Consider the following 20736-nt stretch of genomic DNA (forward strand, 5'->3'; position numbering starts at 1 on the left):
TCCTTCACCACGTCCTCCTCTTCCTCTCCTTCTTCCTCCGTCACCATATCCTCTTCCTCCTCCTTCACCATATCCTCTTCCTCCTCCTTCACCATATCCTCTTCCTCCTCCTTCACCACATCCTCCTCTTCCTCTTCTTCCTCCTCATTCACCATGTCCTCTTCTTCCTCCTTCACCATGTCCTCTTCCTCCTCCTTCACCACGTCCTCCTCTTCTTCCTCCTCATTCACCATATCCTCTTCCTCCTCCTTCACCACGTCCTCCTCTTCTTCCTCCTCCTTCACCATATCCTCTTCCTCCTCCTTCACCATATCCTCTTCCTCCTCCTTCACCACATCCTCCTCTTCCTCCTCCTTCACCACGTCCTCCTCTTCCTCTTCTTCCTCCTCCTTCACCATATCCTCTTCATCCTCCTTCACCATATCCTCTTCCTCCTCCTTCACCACGTCCACCTCTTCCTCTTCTTCTTCCTCCTCTTCCTCCTCCTTCACCATATCCTCTTCCGCTCCCTCCACGTCCTCTTCCTTCATTTCTTTGTGGATCCATTGTTCCAAAACTCAGATGAACTGACTCTGGCACTTTTAGGCATCTTGAAAGTTCTGATTGATGTGTGTTAAATTGTGACTCTTAGTGTTTTCATCTGGGTAATTGTGTGCTAATTGAGCTGAAACTACGCTGACTTGAGTGAACAATATTGAATGCTAGTGCTTTCTAAATGACCACATGGTCTAGGCAATGAGAAATTAAGGGATTTGTGTGTAGAGTTTTGCAGTGATTGTTCAACAATTCTGACTCATGTGTCAAAACACGGAATAGTGTTTATAGTTTAGGGAAATGGGTGTGCTTTTTGATAAATTACATTATGGTTTTGAAATTTTAGTTCAAAAGCCTGGTTATAGTGTTTAAGCAATTGAGAAAAACTGTAATAACCCCTGGCATGCGATTTACCACCATCTGTAAAAGTTCATCCCTCTCCTCCTGGGAGAGTTGTTGCAGTGTTGTCTAGAAATTGAACAAGCAAGAATCTGTGTTTAGGATTGCTACATTCACATTTCAAGTGTATTGATAATTTTCAAATTGTATATTTTTTTCTTGAACAATAATGTACGACTGACGAACCTGCATCTCTGCTGTCCTGGCAGCACTCAGCATAGCAACCCGGTGTCTGTCCTCTTCCGAAACAGCTCCAGCTCTTCCTCGGCCTCTACCTCGGCCTCTTCCTCTTCTTCTTGCTCTACCTCTCCCTCTCCCCTCTCCACTACCACTGTCACTGCTTTCAGTTTGTAGAGGTTCATAATTTTCTGAATCGGAATCCTGAAATTCAACCAATGCAGTGGCTATTTATAGTTTGAAAATTTTCATTTTTTGAAATATGTTGAAATAAATATTAGTAAACTGTAGCGAAATAGCATGGTAAACTAAATGAAACATGAACTGAATACAAATGAATGTTCCACAGGATAACAAAAAATTGGGGCTTTAGCATGTAGGCTAACTTATTTTATTTGCTAGATCTACTGACTAACGTCACCCATCCCACTACTATCATATTTTTTATACACATTTCCAGACACGTTCAGTACAGTAGGCTAATATTACTACCTACGGTCTTACTGTTTCACTGAAATTGTTCAGTTTAGTTCAATAACCATTTTCGTTATCATATTACACATCCACCTATGTTGACATTGCTGACTGTGAAAGACTCACGGATAGTTAGTGAAATGCCTTATGCTAACGTATATAACATCATATGTCGGCAAAATGCAGTTTATTCTAATATTATCATGGTACGAGCACAGAGCATTAGTTCAACGTCAAGCTGATAAAAGTAGCCTATTATTGTAAATGCAGTGGGAGTTTACATTCGTTTCCAGCATGTTGTGTGATGCTGCCGCCGTTGCATTGAAAGTCTCTGTGAGTCCGTGTTGCTGCCGGTGTCGTGAGCGAGCATGCACACGCACACGAGCACAAGAGCTCTTGTTGCATTCTGAAACATCACCGCTAGAGGCCGCTAAAAACTCAGTAGAGCACCTTTAAATATTTTTTAAAACGTATTTCATTAGCTAAACTCAATGTCTTTAATGTCTATAAATATGATCTCATTGGTGTAAAATTAGCTTTGACGATCTGACAGGTGAGTCACGGAGGCCTCCGTATCGTTCCGCCATCTTGAAAAACTATAATAACGGAGAGGGACAAAAAAGCACTAGTCCACCGCAACGAGTTTTCATTGAGAGCCGGCTGACTGAAACGGACGCAAGGAGGTCAGTGAGAGGCGATTAAAAAGGCCGCACTGCACGGTAGTGGAATCCTCGTTGCCATGATAAAGCTTAAAAATTGAATCTAAAAGGAAGGGTGACCGGCAAATTGAAAACGAGGGTAAATGTTGTGTAATTCATTATATAGGCGGCGTAACGGTAGAATATAGTTAAACTTGAAAAAGTGCTATTGGACGACATGTCCCAGCTTCTTGCCACATAACGGTCACCGTAATCACAACACGCATTTAAAAAAGAGAGAGTACTATGGGTTTGAATGCTAAATACAATTTCACCGCTAGATGGGAGACATTCGGCGTGCCTTTTAAGGACGATGCTGTATATAGGGTCTTTAACAAAAAAGCCTCCAAAATGGAGGTCAAAGGGCATGTTTCTGCTATAGTATCATCAGCTCTCCACAAAGTCTGTTCATGTGGTCAACAGACAAAAGCTAACATTTGAAAATTCTACATGTATTTTGAGTAGAAAACCGATAGTATATTCTCAGTGAAGGGTTTCACCTGTGTCTTTCCACAATGAATAAGGATAGTTTGGGAGATACAAGAAAAGTAAAAATTATATAACTTATACGTACAAATGGTCATATAGCTACCGTAGAAAAAGTAAGATCATGCTTTGAATTAAGATGAGTAAATTAAATATTCGGTCAAGACCAAGTGCAATGTAGAGTCGTGTGATTTCTTTTGAAACCACAAAAACAAACTTTGACAACTTGTTTCATGTGGCATGGACAAAATAATGTTTGAATTATTTTGTATAAATAAGATCTAAGATGCCAAAGCACAGTTTTTGCTTTTAATTTTTCTTACATTTTAGTATAAATAATACCTTTGGTTAAATTTATGCAAACCCATTTATATCATACAGAATTCTTGTAAGATAAACAGATGATAGGACTTTAATAAAAACTTTAAACAGTCTTTTAATTTTAAAAGATCTAATTGAAACTTTTTAGATAATGCTTTTATGTGAATTTAGAATAAAACTCTGAAAAGTAGACTAGCATTGCATGCGCTGTGACATAATTGTGGCCCAGTGGCTCATCTGGCCCGTAACTCCTCCGTCTCTGTGAGGGTCTGAAGCTTCATCTCACGGATGTGAGAGGTCTTTGTTTATGACAGCTTAAACTGATTCATAAACTTAATTCATAAACTATTTGTTTTTTGTATAGTCTTTATCATTGCATACATCTAGTTTGCATAGAAGGAGTTTTTGTAATTATACATGTAATTGATATATTCTTTAGATAAAACTATGTTTAATTTGTACGAATACATTTTAGTAACATATGTGTTATTATTCATTATAGAGTTATATATCATTTAATTTAAAAATAGAGATTTTATGCTTTGTGAGTGCAAAACGTCTCGGTTACGTATGTAACCCTCGTTCCCTGAGTAGGGAACGGAGACGTTACGTCAGAAGTGACGGAGATTGGGGGTTTCGCATAGAAAGCCAATCCTCTTCGAGTATTTAAACACGAGCCAATGGCATGCAATGCCTTGGGGCTGCGGAAATTTGCATAGCGTACTCCGCCCTACTCCGTGAGTATAAAAGGAGGAAGTGAACGCAACCGCAGTATGTCTTCGCTGAGGAGCCAAGACTGAACTCGGCATCTACCCAGCGATACAGCAGAAGTGGCAGGGAGACGTAACGTCTCCGTTCCCTACTCAGGGAACGAGGGTTACATACGTAACCGAGACGTTCCCTTTCGTAGTCACTTCGAGTTACGTCAGAAGTGACGGAGATTGGGGGTCTGTGCCATCACGCCAACTTCAGGCTGTCTTCCAGTGCCCTGCGAAAGTCTGAACCCCCGAGCCTTACCTGTTTTCCTTAGGGGATCCGACTTAGACACAGGATTACCAAGGTACACTGGGAACATATCCCGAAGGGGACATGCTACCAGCTGCCTACCGAAGGGAGGACTTACGAATACACATATGGCCACATAGGAACACATATGGAATCACTGGAGCACCAACCGCAGGTGGCTACTAATTTCAGCTCCAGGGGTGGCAGATGGCTTGCCAAGGGAAGACACATGCTCAGAGAGGCTTACAGTGGATAATACACATGAGACGGTTACCAAGGGGGAACCGTACGCATGGAGGCACCTAGCCAGCATCCAGAGCCACAGCAGTGGTGCCCGCATCGTCGGTGCTGGAGGACTCAAGGCTTCAATGGAAGAACTGAGGAAATATCGCACTTATCCAGTCCGGGGAGTGGAGTGGCGAGCAAGCGAAGACACCTGAGCGGATCCAGAACTGGCCGAAACGAGTACGTGAGAGGATACCGGCTCAATTCGCAGATTATAGAATCTGGCGAAGGTGTTGGGTGTCGCCCAGCCTGCAGCTCTGCAGATGTCTGTTAGCGAGGCGCCGTGCGCTAAAGCCCAAGAGGAGGCCACACTCCGAGTGGAATGGGCCGTCACACCAAGGGGGCACGGAAGGCCTTGCTGCTGGTAAGACAAAGCAATGGCATCCACACAGTGGGACAGCCGTTGCTTTGAGAGAGCCCTTCCCTTCTGGCTCCCTCCATGACAGACAAAGAGCTGGTCTGAGGTCCTGAAACACTGCGTTCTGTCGACATAGGTGCGGAGAGCACGTACCGGACAGAGCAGTGCCAAGGCTGGGTCTGCCTCCTCCGGGGGCAGCGCTTGCAGGTTCACCACCTGGTCCCGGAAGGGAGTGGTGGGAACCTTGGGCACATATCCAGGCCGGGGTCTCAGGATCACGTGAGAGTAAGCCGGCCCGAACTCCAGGCACGCTTCGTCAACGGAGAATGCGTGCAGGTCCCCCACCCTCTTGATGGAGGCCAATGCAACCAGGAGTGCTGTCTTCATGGATAGAACTTTAACTCTACCGATTGCAAAGGCTCAACGGGATGCCTCTGCTGAGCACTTAAAACTACCGAGAGGTCCCAAGAGGGTACGAGGGGAGGACGAGGCGGATGCAGCCTCCTCGCTCCCCTCAGGAACCTGATGACCAGGTCGTGCTTCCCTAAGGACTTACCTTCCACTGCTTCATGAGAAGCGGCAATGGCCGCGACGTAAACCTTAAGGGTGGAGGGCGACAGCCTGCGCTCCAACCCTTCTTGCAGGAAGGAAAGCACGACACTGATCGAACATCTCCGGGGGTCTTCTCCGCGAGAAGAGCACCAATTGACGAAGAGGTACCACTTCAACGCATAAAGGTGTCTCGTGGACGACGCTCTTGCGGAAGTGATGGTTGCCGCCACCGCAGGTGGCAGCGAACTCAAACCTGCCTCGTGCCGTCCAGGAGCCACACGTGCAGCCTCCAAAGATCGGGACGAGGGTGCCACAGAGTGCCCCGTCTCTGAGAGAGTAGGTCTTGTCTCAGAGGAATAGGCCAAGGAGGTGCTGTCGCGAGGAGCAAGAGATCGGAGAACCACGTCTTGGTGGGCCAGTAGGGGGCTACCAGCAAGACCTGCTCCTCGTCCTCCTTGATCTTGCACAACACCCGTGCAAGGAGGCTCGCTGGGGGAAACGCATACTTGCGTGGGCCCCGTGGCCAGATGTGCGCCAGCGCATCCGAGCCGAGAGTGCCGCGGGTCAAAGAATAAAACTGGGCGCAGTGGGACGAGTCCAGAGAGGCGAACAGGTCTATCTGTGCCTCCCCGAACTCGTCCCAAATCAGCTGGACCGACTGGGGATGGAGTCGCCATTCGCCGGAGATGGGGCGGACCCGGGACAGCTCGTCGGCTGCCCAGTTCCGGTCTCCAGGAATGTAACTGCACGAAGGGACCTCAGGTGCTTCTGACTCCATATCAAGAGGTGGCGGGCGAGCTGCGACAACTGGCGTGAGCGTAGACCCCCCTGGTGGTTGATGTACGCTACTGCCATAGTGTTGTCTGAGCGGACAAGCACATGCTGGCCCTTGAGCAACGCTCGGAAGCGGTGTAGGGCGAGCCGTACTGCCAACAGCTCGAGGCAATTGATGTGCATGAGGCGCTGGGCTCCTGTCCAGGAACCGGCGGCTGCATGCCCATTGCACATGGCACCCCAACCCGTGGTAGATGCATCCGTGGAGACAACGAGATGCCTGGAAACTCGCTGAATAGGGACGTCGGTCCGTAAGAAGCTGAGGTTCGACCACGGGAAGAAGGTTCGGCGGCACGCTGGAGTCACTGGAACTCGGAGCGAGCCGCGATGCCATGCCCACCTCGGGACTCGATCGCGAAGCCACAGCTGAAGCGGTCTCATATGAAGCAAACCGAGCGGCGTTGCCGCGGCCGCGGATGCCATATGCCCCAGGAGCCTCTGAAATAGTTTCAGTGGAACCGCACTCTTGCCCTCGAACTGTCGAAGACAAGTCAGCAGTGAGTGCGCGCGCTCGTTCGTGAGCTGCGCGGACATGGCGACCGAGTCTATCTCCATGCCGAGAAAAGAGATCCTCTGCACGGGGCAAAGTTTGCTCTTTTCCCGGTTGACCCGAAGGCCCAAACGGGCTAGGTGCCGGAGCACCAAGTCTCTGTGTTCGCAAAGCTGAGCTCGAGAGTGTGCTAGTATCAGCCAGTCGTCGAGATAATTCAGGATGCGAACCCCGTGTTTGCGAAGGGGAACAAGGGCTGCCTCGACGATCTTCGTGAAGACGCGAGGGGACAGAGCTAACCCGAATGGGAGAATGGCGTACTGATATGCCTGGCCCTCGAAGGCAAACCGAAGAAACGGTCTGTGTCGAGGTAAGATGGACACATGGAAGTGCGCGTCCTTCAGGTCGTTCGCTGCAAACCAATCCTGATACCGAACACATTCGAAAATGCGTTTGGCCGTGAGCATTTTGAACGGTAGTCGATGGAGAGAACGGTTCAAAATGCGCAGGTCCAGGATCGGTCGTAACCCACCGGTCTTCTTGGGGACAATGAAGTAGGGGCTGTAAAACCCGGACTCCACCTCGGCTGGAGGGACCGTCTCGATTGCACCCTTCGCCAACAGGGTCGCAATCTCCGCTCTCAGGAGTGGGGCATTGCCACCAACTATCGTGGAGCGAACTCCCCTGAAGCGGGGAGGAGACCGTGCGAACTGAATCGCGTAGCCGAATCTGATCGTTCTGATGACCCAGCGGGGTATCCCGGGAAGCACTAGCCAGGCTTCCAGGAAGTGAGCCAACGGGGTCATGTGAACCACAGACGTCCCCCCGGAGGGGCAGCGTGGCGGGTCGACTGGCACGCGTGCAGGGATGACCCCGCTCGGATGCGTCGAAGCCCGCTCCCCGACGGAAGGGACCAGGGAAAGCGGAGCGTTCCACGGGGGTCCATTCCGCCGGGGGTCTGGCGACAGAGGGGGAAGGGATTGGCGTAGCCCGGGGACGACACTCGCACCCTTCCGCACCCTCAGAGACAGAGAGGAATGTGTGGGCTGACGCACTGGAACGTCGAGCGCACTCATTCCAGTCTGTGGGCTCAGTGATGATGTCAAGTCTTTCTTATCCAACTCAGGGCGCTGCCCACCCGTGGGCGAGCAGCGGGAACTGAAAACGAAAGATTTTCCCCCCGGCCCTCCACCGGGGGCAGGAGGGGGCCTGCTCCCGCCTCCTGGGGAAAAACTCAACTCCATCACTGAGCAGCCCGTATCAGGATCATCGCTTACCTGGCGTTTAGCGGGGTGTGCGGCCTGAGGGGGCTGTGACGCCTGTCGGCGGCCTCCTCCACGCCGTGGCCCGGATGAAGGCTGCTGCTGGGGCGGGGCGGGAGGCAGGGGAGCCGCGGGGGGGCGTCCTCAGCGGCAAGCAGCGGGAGGCATCTGTGCCGACGACTGGGTGGAGGCAGCAGCTGGTCGTCGGGGCAGAACATGTTTGATTGCCTCCGTCTGCTCCTGGGCAGTGGAGACTGCTGGGCAAGAGTTCTCGACTGCACCGCCAAAAAAGGCCAACCTGGGAGAGAAGGGCGTCGAGCAGACGAATCCGCTCAGCGCTCCGAGTGTCTGCCAGGTTGACGCTCCTGGACCACACTAGTGGCCATCACCTGACCAACGGCGCGAGCGGCCACTTTCGTGGCCCTTTTGGAGAGCAAGGTCAGTGGCGGACCGCAAATCTTCGAATGCCGTTGGATCAGTCCCGCCCTCGAGCATATCTCTGAGCATCTGCGCTTGCACAGTGCTCATCGCATGCAAAGCGGAGGCCGCCCGTCCCGCCGCTCTACAGGAACGCGCCACCATGGCAGACGAGAACCTACAGGCTTTGGACGGGTGCCTAGGAGGACCACGGAGGAGGCGCCCTGTGGACACAGCTGTATCGCAACAGAACGCTCCAGCGGGGGCATCCCAGTGCACCCACGGGCGGCCCCCCCATCGAGGGGGGAAAGGCGGGGGAGAGATCGCGCTCTCGAGTGGACAGAGGAGTCCCCCAAGAGCGCGATAACTCCGCATGCAGCTCGGGGAAAAAAAGGCAATGGAGTTGGCCGTGGCCTCGCGGCGGCAGCTTTGTCCAAAAACCAATTATCCCTCCGTGAGAGATCGGGGGAGAATGGAGGATGCCACCCTAACCCAATACTCCCAGCGGCTTGAGACAGCATGCCGTCAGCTCGGGATCCGACACGGGCAGCGCTGGCTCTCCCGAAGGGGGCAGTGCAGCCGCATCCTCATCTCCCGAGGACTGTAGCCCACCTAGTGATGCTGCGATCGACATCATCATCTGGAGCGCTGCTCGAAGCAGCCGGTACCGCTGAAGAGGCAGCCGACTGAATCGAACTAACGCTCGCTGGCTCACGCACTGAGGCGGGAGGTGTGGCCCGAGAAATCGTCGGGGCTTTATGCCACACCGTCACCGTTAATTCGCCGGGTCCCCGGTCGACGGGCCCCCTTTCGTGAAGGAAGCCGATCGAGTAAGGGGGACCGGGGCTCTCACTCTAGTGAGATTTTTTTTTTTTTTTTTTATAAAAATATATATTCTATATATAAAATATAATTTTTTTATATATATATATATATCTTTTTTTTTTTTTTTTCCTCAGTGTGGAGATGGTCATGTCCCCATAGCAGGAACATGAGTCATCCACGAACGCTGCTGCTGCATGCTGAATGCCCAGGCATACAGAGCAGCGATCGCGACCATCAGATGACGACAGAAATCGACCGCATCCAGAAGAACACGGGCTTTAAAAAGACGTGCCGCGTGTAGCTCTTTTACAGAGAGGAGGAAATTCACTCTTTCAGCGCTGAGGCGACCAGGGAGAAGCGCAAAGTCTGGCAGACCACTGCACAGATCGCAGGCAATGCAGAAACTCGCTGGGTACCGCCGTCACACCAACACTGAAGAGGACGCTCGTCTCGAAGAGTCTTGTAATAGCTTTCAGGAGTGAAGAGGTTCTCTTGGCTCCGAAGCGAAAACATACTGCGGTTGCGTTCACTTCCTCCTTTTATACTCACGGAGTAGGGCGGAGTACGCTATGCAAATTTCTGCAGCCCCAAGGCATTGCATGCCATTGGCTCGTGTTTAAATACTCGAAGAGGATTGGCTTTCTATGCGAAACCCCCAATCTCCGTCACTTCTGACGTAACTCGAAGTGACTACGAAAGGGAACAGCTTTATTATAAATTATATTCAATTATTTATTTATTTATTAATGCAGTTTTCTCTGACGGTCGTGTTTTAGGTGTACGGTATAGAATACGCAGTTACAGTACAAAAATTGTTATGGCTATATTAATAAAAAAATACTTTTAGGTCGGCATAAACAAAATCATTAGAGTAATCTTTAAAAGAAATAGAAGATATGAATGTATTAAAACTATGAAGATTTAATTTAAACAATCTTTTCATTTTAAAAGCTTGAAACTTTTACGATTATGATTCGAAATAATTCTAGTACGAACAAACTTTGACTCGGCGATGCACAGAGACTCATCTGCTCTGTCACCCTATATCCTGAAGCTAATAGGTGGCCGGCCATTGGCATCACAGATTCTAAATGTCTTCATTGGTGCTCTCGCACTAAAGATAGGCCTATGTGGTGATTTTCGCAGAGATACTACTTAAGAACATTTGAACATTAAGAATTATTGAACATTTCACATAATGTGTGAGATGACTTGTGAGAGATCGAATTTTTTACATGCCTGATAAATAAAAATATAGTCAAGTTTTTCCATAGACCGCTGATGTAACATATTTGTTTTATGAATTTTTTTACATTTATTTTAAAACATCTGGTATTTTTAAAAGATATCATTTAAACTTTTAATGATTATACTATGAAGTAAGATTAACACTAATCAAACATATGGAATGTCTCCGCTGAACCGACACACACACACTGCATGCCTGTAAAGCGAGGGGGAGAGAGGATCACTTGTGGGAGATCTTAGTAAGTCATTTACTTTTGAAATGAACGATAAAAGCATTTAATTTATATACTTTTAAATGAACGTTGTTGTTCAACTTCAACTCAGTTAGTGTGAAATGTTATATTTGTAAATTAATAATTGCACATTTATTACCATTTCATTTATATACTTTTGAAGATCAATGTTTTTCAACTCTAGTTAGTGTTAAATAATAATAATTTTGTAAAATACTAGATGTAAATGTATAACTATTTTCATTTATATAGAGCATAATGTTTAGTGTGAAATATATGATATATATTGTCCTAACTTGAAGGGGTATAATGTAACACACAGAAAATAAGTGTGAGAGGGTCCCTCTGACTTAGAGGATTCAGAGAGGTCTAAAGTAATTTATTGTCATTTCTTACACAGAGACACACACACACACACGTCACGGGTGACAAAATCGCTCAGTAAACGGAACCTTCTTGAGAGTCCCGAGTTTCCTAGGGGAGCGTATTGGGTGCAACACTCCACTATGGTTCCGGGTGTGATGGAAACATGCCCGTACTGATTAGCGCTAATGCATTGCAGGTGTGAGAGAGAGAGAAGCGGCGCTTACACAGGCTTCCTGTTTCATAAGCCACGATATAAAAGGGGCATTTAGAGAGTGTTTGGAGCGCGTTCGGTGGGTGTACAGTGGGTCAAGAGTCCAAAGGGTTGACAAGATCAGGCATTAAAGTGGGTTGACTCTGGGCAGTGCTGGATACAGGCTTCCTCTGAAAAATCGTTGGGGTGTGGAGATCGCCCATTCGAGTTTGCTGGGTCAGAGTGATCGTTTGTGGGAAGACTGCTGGACCGAGCTAGGACTGGATCTGTGCTGTGGAAGGAGAGAGGAAAGATAAGTGAATTGTTTTCATCTTATGGACATTTGAACCGCTTGAAGAGGATATAGTGAATGTGGATCTGACTGTTGGAGGAGCTATGTGTTTCAGAGTGTGATGAGGAGGAATTAAAAGTGAAACCCCTGTAAACGAGCGCATGCAACGGGCGGAGTGGGGCCTCTGTCCAACCCTATCGTGTGAGTGAATTGCAGTGCTTTTGCCTTATTGATACACATTGATTTATTGCTGTGGAATTGAAGTGAACACAAGTGTGCTGTGTCTTTGTTGAGAAGTGGCCCCTATCCATGCTTGCACGTTCGTGGAAGGTTATTAAATCTGCCCCCGTCAGAAGCCCAGAGTGATATAGTGATCTGAAGAGAGAGTACTGTGTACTGTTAATGTCTTCACCTGTTCTACTTACTGTTTGAGCCCAGAAGCATACAGCATCGCTGGTAAAGTAATCGTTTAACCCACTGTCGCCCTACTGTGAACTGAGGAGAGAGTACTTTGTACTGTGAGGATCCCCACCTGTTCTACTTGCTGTTTGAGCCCAGAAGCACACAACATCGCTGGTAAAGTAACCTTATGACTCACTGTCTCCCTATTGCGAACTGAAGAGAGAGTACTGTGTACTGTGAATATCCTCACCTGTTCTACTTACTGTTTGAGCCCAGAAGCATACAGCATCGCTGGTAAAGTAATCATTTGACCCACTGTCGCCATACTGTGAACTGAAGAGAGAGAGTACCCTGTACTGTGAAGAATCCTTACCTGCCATACTTACTGTCTGAGTCTGGAAGTCTGCAGCACCGCTGAGGAGAAGTAAGCTTTTAATCCACTGCTTCATTACCGTGGACCAACGAGAGTACCCTGTACTGTGAAGAATCCTTACCTGCCATACTTACTCGTGAGTCTGGAAGTCTGCAGCACCGCTGGGGAGAAGTAAGCTGCAACCCCCTGCTCCATTATCGTGCATCAACGAGAGTATCTTAAACTGTGAGAAACCCTTGGTTTAATAAAGATTGTTACTCCTTTGAAACTTATCTCTGTCTCTGTGGTCCTCTGTTGTGTGCCTGTGGTGTCGGCTCCTCACGGTGGTGACTCGGTTAGAGGGGGGGTGGTTGGTCACCCGAGCGTTCCTCCCCTCGACCTGTGACACCTAAAGTGGCGTAGTCGGCAGGGTACACACCGTGAGTTGTAGCGGCCACAGGTACGCGATGGCGGACGAAGAGGCACCAGTGGCTCGTCCTCAAGTCATGCCGATCTTCATGGGAGCTCCCTGGGAGCAGCGCTATGGAGGACCAGGATCGGAGTTAATCTTACAGGATTGGAAGGCGCAGACGGAGTATCTGGCTGGACTACAGGGACTGAGTGCAGCACAGAGAGTACAGTTTGTGTTGGGGTCGCTGGAAGGAGAAGCCAAAAGGGAAGTTCTGACTGCATCGGAAGCCACACGTGCTACCGCAAAAGCTATCTTTGATTTCTTGTTCGGATTATCTGGAGACTCCACCCCAGTGGCCACTCTTCGAGCCCAGTTCTTTAACTATCAACAGGGGCCTACGCAGACACTTCGGGCATATTCATTGAAGTTGCGGGAGCAGTTTGGCCGGCTGAAGGGGGCGTCCGGACCATGGACTGGGGGAAGGGGATGACTTGTTACGAGATCAATTCGTCTTGGGGCTGCGTGAAGGGCCAGTACGTCAGGGCATACGACTCCAGCTTCGACGAGACCCCACTATGACCTTTGAGGCTCTGCGACAAGAGGCCTTGGCGTTGGAACTGGACCAGGGAGAGGTAACTCGCACACCAGTCTGTGTGGCAGCAAGTAGTGCCAGTGGACCTGCACCTGTCGAACCGAGCGAATGGAAGCAGAAACTGAGGGCCGAACTGTTAGAGGATGTCAAGGGACAGATGGCGGAATTATCCCGGAACCTGCTGGGTGAACTTCGTCGAGGACGAGTCGAAGGCGGAGCAGTGGGGCGAGAGAGGTCGTATTCAGAGGAAGGGCGAGGTCCTCTGCGCCGCCCCCTACGTCCTGTGGGCCCCCGGTTCCAGTGGGACGACCAAGGAAGGCCCATCTGTATAAATTGTGGAGACCCTGGACATATCAGTCGCCAGTGTGGGCTTCGTCGGGGTTCTCAGGGGGGTTTTTAGTCCCACCGGCCACTGTGGGTCAAGTGGCCGGGACCCCTTTGTGTGACCCTCTTTCTGTTCCTGTTGCACAAGATGACTGGGTGGGACATTGCCCTACCGTGGAGGTTCAAGCTAATGGAGTCACGATAGACTGTTTGGTTGACACAGGGTCTCAAGTTACGCTATTCTCGGAGAGCCTGGCCCAGGAGTTGTTCGCAGATTATCGGCTCCAAGCAACTGAAGCTTCCAGGCTGACCCTACGGGGGGCCAATGGTTTGGACATCCCCTACACAGGGTACATCGTGGTAGACTTTCTTGTCCGAGGGGTCCCCGTCCAACAAAAAGGGGTAGTTATCGTCCGAGATCATTGCTTGGGAAATCATCGAGCACTTTTAAGAATGAACGTTATACTGGATTGCTGGGAAGAATTGTTTCGGGGCCGGCCGGCTCGGATGTCTCCGTCACCGGCAAAACAGGACTGGGACCGAATTCTGGCCGATTGCCAAAGAGTGCACGCAGCTAATCACATAGAAGAGAGGGAAGACGTCGGTCGAGTTGCCTGTAGGTATGCTCTGTCCATCCCAGCTCAGAGTGAGACTGTTCTTTGGGTCCGAGTACCAGCAAGACCCCGTGGGTCAGGCACCTGTGTCCTGGTAGAGCCTCACGAAGATTGTCAGCCAGTTGAAGTGGCTCACGGGCTGGCGGTTGTCCATCGGGGGCGAGTCTCAGTGAAAGTACGGAACACAAATCCTTACCCCGTGCTCCTTCGTTGACACCAACGTCTGGCCTGAGTTTCCTCGGTACGTCCTGCCCAGGTGCACGAGCACCAAGCTGTCTGCTTCAGACAGGTGAGCCCTGCGGTGGTGGAAGTTGCTGTCCGCCCTGTCGAGGTAGAACTGGGTTCGGTTGGAGGAGGGATCCCGGCCCATCTGATGGGAGAGTCCCTGAAGGGTGAGAATCTGGAAGAGGAACAAGTGGTACAGCTTCAGGAGCTTTTGAGGAAGTGGCAACATGTGTTTTCAACACATGAAGAGGACTATGGCTGCACAGGGGTGGTGAAGCATCAAATACCCACTGGTGAGGCGACGCCTAGTCGAGAGCGGTACCGTCCGGTGCCCCCCACTCTTTATACCGAGGTCCGCACCCTGTTGAAAGGTATGCTGGAGGGAGGAATCATCCGAGAAAGCAGTAGTCCTTGGGCTGCGCCCATCGTTCTGGTGCAGAAGAAGACGGGAGCCTGGAGGTTTTGCGTTGACTATCGCAAACTTAACAGTGTAACGAAGAAAGGTGCATTCCCGTTGCCACGGATTGAAGACTCACTCACCAGTCTTGGCATGGTACTCGACATTGGACCTGGCAAGTGGATACTGGCAGGTGCAGGTAGATGACCGAGATAGGGAGAAGACAGCTTTCACCACCCCGTTCGGGCTATTTGAATGGGACCGTATGGCGTTCGGTCTGTGCAACGCTCCTGCGACTTTCCAACGCCTGATGCAGCGCTGCCTAGGAGGACAATTAGTTGACTCAACGCTGGTCTACCTAGACGATGTGATCGTCTTCTCCCCTGATTTCCACACTCACCTGCATCATCTGGAAGGAGTTTTCAGGGCCATGGAGAAATATGGGCTGAAGATTAGGCCGGAGAAATGCCAGTTACTGCGGAAAGAGGTGCAGTTCTTGGGACATCGTTTTTAAGTGCTGTAGGGATCTCCCCTGACCCAGAGAAGGTGGCAGCGGTCCAAGGATGGGAGCCACCCCGGACAGTAAGACAGGTGTGGTCGTTCCTGGGCTTTGTGGGATATTATCGTCGCTTTATAAAGGGATTCTCTGGGCTTGCTAAGCCACTGAACCAACTCTTGGCTGGCACTGGACGTGCCCGTGGTAAAGGCTCCCCCTCAGTACACTGGGATTCCACCTGTGAGACCGCTTTCCAGAACCTTAAACAGGAACTCCTGAAGGCCCCAATCTTAGCCTTTCACCCAGCCGTTTCTCATGTACACTGACGCCAGCAATGCAGGATTGAGGGCCGTGCTGGCCCAAGAGCATCAAGGAGTGGAGAGAGTGATAGCGTACGCAAGTCGAAGTTTACATCCCGCGGAGCAAAACGCTGCAAACTATAGCTCCTTTAAAATCGAACTACTGGCGATGAAGTGGGCCATGACGGAGAAGTTTAAAGACTACTTGTGGGGAGCCAAGGTAACGGTGATTACAGACAACAATCCCTTAGTACACTTGCAATCCGCTAATTTGGGGGCAGTGGAGCAGCGCTGGGTGGCACAGCTAGCAAATTATGATTACCAGCTAAAATATTGTCCCGGCAGAGAGCACGTAAATGCAGATGCCTTGTCCAGACTCCCAGCCACCCAGAGAGACGATCAAGCACCCCTCGGTGCCCTTGGTACCGAAGATGAGTTGCTGGTGGCCGTGGTGGAAGCTCCCGGGGCCCCGGAGTCTGTTCCATCTAGTTGGGGGTGGGACCCCGGACGATAGAGAGAGCTGCAGCAGAGAGATGCAGATTTGGGTCAGCTCCTGTTATACCTCCAACAGGGAAACATGCCGAGGGCAGAGGAAAGACGGTCTCAGACGGTGGGGGTACGACAGCTTCTGAGTCAGTGGAAGAGGCTGCAACTCCGAGAAGGAGTAATCTGTCATTCAAGGTGGGATCCCCGCACACAGGAGACTGTATACCAAGTTGATGTACCGGAGGGCCAAGTCTCGGAGCTGTTGAATGCCTATTACACCCATATTGGACATCAGGGCCAAGAGAGGACACTGTCCCTGCTGAGGAGGTATTTCCACTGGCCTAGGATGGAAAAGAAAGTTGAGGAATTTGTTCAGAGCTGCCCACGGTGTACATTGTTCAAACGCAGGAAGGAAGTCCGGGCCCCATTGGTCCCCCTGCGACCGAAAGCACCTCTGCATATCGTAGGGATAGATTTCCTGACTCTGGGTCGACCAACAGACCGATTCCAGAATATTCTGGTCATGACCGACCTATTTACTAAATATGCCTGGGCCGTCCCCACCGTCGATCAAACGGCAGTGACCACAGCCAATGCCCTTTGGAGAGCAGTGATACAACCTTTTGGCTGCCCAGAAACCCTACACTCGGACCAAGGTTCAAATTTCGAGTCCCGGGTCATCCAAGAGCTGAACCGCCTCTATGGGTGCCGAAAGACCCATTCGACCTCATACCACCCTCAGGGTAACGGAGGGTGCGAAAGATTCAACCAGACCTTGCTGGGGTTGCTGGGGACCCTAGAGAGTGAACAACAGGGCCAATGGGCCGAGAGTCTTCCCTCGCTGTTACAAGCATACAACAACAGTGTGCACAGTGTCACCGGGTATGCTCCTTCCTACCTTATGTTTGGGCGCCATCTCCGCTTGCCTGTGGACTTGCTCATAGGGACCGAGGCTGCAGAAAGAGGGTATAGTACCACTGACTGGGTAAATCGGCACCACCACCAACTGCTCAATGCCTACCGACGAGTCTCAGACCATCTGAGTGCAGCAGCCGCCAAGAATAAGAGACGATATGACCGGACTGCCCGAGAGGCCCCTCTGTTACCTGGGGAGCGAGTGCTGGTATGGGACAACCGGCGCCCAGGGAAAGGGAAGCTCAGTGCCCACTGGGAGTCGACGCCATATGTGGTGGAACAGCGACAAGGGCCTGATGCCCCCGTCTACTCCGTACGGCCCGAAGGGAAGCCTGGACCAATACGGGTGCTCCATCGAAACCTGCTCCGTCCCTGTCCGAACTACCCGCAACTAGCGGCTGAGGCCCCAAGTGCACCACCTGCCTCAGAGGCACCTATGGTTGGGTGGGTTGTGGTCCCGAGGGACCCCGAAGTTGAAGCCAGAGCGGCTCCGCCTTCGCCACCCCGACGATCTCAACGGAACACCCGAGGACAACCACCTGAGAGATACGGCGAATGGAATTGAGGGACGCCGGTTCCAGGTACTGGAACCGATTGGCAAGGGGGGATGTCACGGGTGACAAAATCGCTCAGTAAACGGAACCTTCTTGAGAGTCCCGAGTTTCCTAGGGGAGCGTATTGGGTGCAACACTCCACTACGGTTCCGGGTGTGATGGAAACATGCCCGTACTGATTAGCGCTAATGCATTGCAGGTGTGAGAGAGAGAGAAGCGGCGCGTACACAGGCTTCCTGTTTCATAAGCCACGATATAAAAGGGGCATTTAGAGAGTGTTTGGAGCGCGTTCGGTGGGTGTACAGTGGGTCAAGAGTCCAAAGGGTTGACAAGATCAGGCATTAAAGTGGGTTGACTCTAGGCAGTGCTGGATACAGGCTTCCTCTGAAAAATCGGAAGGTTATTATATCTGCCCCCGTCAGAAGCCCAGAGTGATATAGTGAACTGAAGAGAGAGTACTGTGTACTGTTAATGTCTTCACCTGTTCTACTTACTGTTTGAGCCCAGAAGCATACAGCATCGCTGGTAAAGTAATCGTTTAACCCACTGTCGCCCTACTGTGAACTGAGGAGAGAGTACTTTGTACTGTGAAGATCCCCACCTGTTCTACTTGCTGTTTGAGCCCAGAAGCACACAACATCGCTGGTAAAGTAACCTTATGACTCACTGTCTCCCTATTGTGAACTGAAGAGAGAGTACTTTGTACTGTGAATATCCTCACCTGTTCTACTTACTGTTTGAGCCCAGAAGCATACAGCATCGCTGGTAAAGTAATCGTTTAACCCACTGTCGCCCTACTGTGAACTGAGGAGAGAGTACTTTGTACTGTGAAGATCCCCACCTGTTCTACTTTCTGTTTGAGCCCAGAAGCACACAACATCGCTGGTAAAGTAACCTTATGACTCACTGTCTCCCTATTGCGAACTGAAGAGAGAGTACTGTGTCCTGTGAATATCCTCACCTGTTCTACTTACTGTTTGAGCCCAGAAGCATACAGCATCGCTGGTAAAGTAATCGTTTGACCCACTGTCGCCATACTGTGAACTGAAGAGAGAGAGTACCCTGTACTGTGAAGAATCCTTACCTGCCATACTTACTGTCTGAGTCTGGAAGTCTGCAGCACCGCTGAGGAGAAGTAAGCTTTTAATCCACTGCTTCATTACCGTGCACCAACGAGAGTACCCTGTACTGTGAAGAATCCTTACCTGCCATACTTACTCATGAGTCTGGAAGCCTGCAGCACCGCTGGGGAGAAGTAAGCTGCAACCCCCTGCTCCATTATCGTGCATCAACGAGAGTATCTTAAACTGTGAGAAACCCTTGGTTTAATAAAGATTGTTACTCCTTTGAAACTTATCTCTGTCTCTGTGGTCCTCTGTTGTGTGCCTGTGGTGTCGGCTCCTCACGGTGGTGACTCGGTTAGAGGGGGGGTGGTTGGTCACCCGAGCGTTCCTCCCCTCGACCTGTGACACACACACATAGACACACACCACTCCGGCCATGCATGGGGGAGAGAGAATCACAGGGAGATCTTCACAACTTTAAACTTCTTTTACATCTTTTGTAAACCATCCATGTATTGTATGGACATCTTAGGAACTACTTTGTCAACCAGTTGGAATTTGGTTTTATTTTTGATAGACTGTTAGTCAACTTATAATCTATAAAACATGTTGTATTATTTTACAATGAATGATAAAGCATTTTATTGATATTCTTTTTAGATCCATGGTTTTAACTTTAACTAGTGAGAAAAAGTTTGAACTTTTTTCTGTAACTGTTTCAGCAGAGGATGCAGGAATGTAATGCAGTCACAGACACACACACAGACAGAAAAACACAGGCTCACAGATGCTGCTGTTGATGTGAGGGAGAGAGGTTTTTCACATCTTTATGGAAATGACTGATAAAGTAAGATGCTTTTTTCACATTTAAATCTAAATGTTTTTCCTTATAATCTATAAAACACGGTTTCATTTTTTAGCTCGTGTAAGATTTTTTTCTCTGGGTGTAGGAATGTTCAGCCATCTCACACAGCCACTGTCACAGGGCCGAAGGCCGGTGAGAGAATCTGAAGGGATCATCAACACTCAAGTAAGCCGCTTTTATTTTACAGACCATATTGTGATACGGGGATTACTAGAAAATTATTCCATCATTGCAACAGCAGGATGGGATGGGGAATTCTGTAGAACAGAGACCACCCATTTTATAGACGGGTTTCTGGTATGGGAGGGGGTATCACGGCTACATAAATGATAAAACCAGACAACTGTCAACCAGGGTCAACCGATCGCTTCCTGGGGTCACTAAGTGGGCAAAACCACAGATGTTCACACGCATGTTTTTTGAATTAGAAAAGGTCAACGGGTCAAAACCACAGATGTTCCCACACATGTTTTTTTGGATTAAAAAAGGTCAACGGGTCAAATACCACCTGTCCATTTGATTGATCGTTAGGTCAAAGGTTAATCAATACCCCAGACATGGTATGTCAAAGGTCAAAGGTTTATGACTACTTCAAAGATGGAATCCGGAAGGTCAAAGGTCAGCCACGCCCCTTGTCAATCAAAAAGCAATAAATCATTTTGACACAAGCAGGCCTATTAGAACTACTTCTAACTTTATAATTATGAAGATAAACAAATAAGATGTATTTTAGTACTCACTATCAAGCATCAAGCTATTGGTAAAGTCATCTATAGCCTAAGGCAAAGCTAAAAAAAAGTTGCATTATACACGTTTTTCCATTGCCATCATTTAAGAAGATTGCCATCGTGATGAAGATGAATTTCGTGTGAGATTCATAACATATAGCCTATGGTGTTCGGCATGTAACGTTAAGAGTTTCCATGATGAAAGCATTGTTGACTCTGATGAGGACAGTGGGGTTAATAGCATTTATGAGTCTTACCCTACCATCCAAGGAAAAAAATATCGCTACCCAGATGTAGATCTACATTTTGCTTCGTTTCGCTCGGACATTTAACGGTGTGTACATACACGCATACACGCAGATAGCTGAAAATGTGTATAGATAATACAGCACTTGACTTGAAAGTGGCGTTTACGCAAAAGTCATGTTTTCATGTTGACACTCCAGAGACAAGTAGCCTACCGCTTCATCAGCTCGAGGACAGATCCGTGGTCGAGGGCGAAGCAGATTGGGTCATGCAAGAGGCCATGCAGCTAGGGTCCGAGGAAGTAGAGGCCGAGGACGGG

The sequence above is a fragment of the Pimephales promelas genome, chromosome 8, assembly GCF_988280905.1.
Source record: "Pimephales promelas chromosome 8, fPimPro1.hap1.1, whole genome shotgun sequence".
In the NCBI taxonomy this organism is placed as follows: Eukaryota; Metazoa; Chordata; class Actinopteri; order Cypriniformes; family Leuciscidae; genus Pimephales; species Pimephales promelas.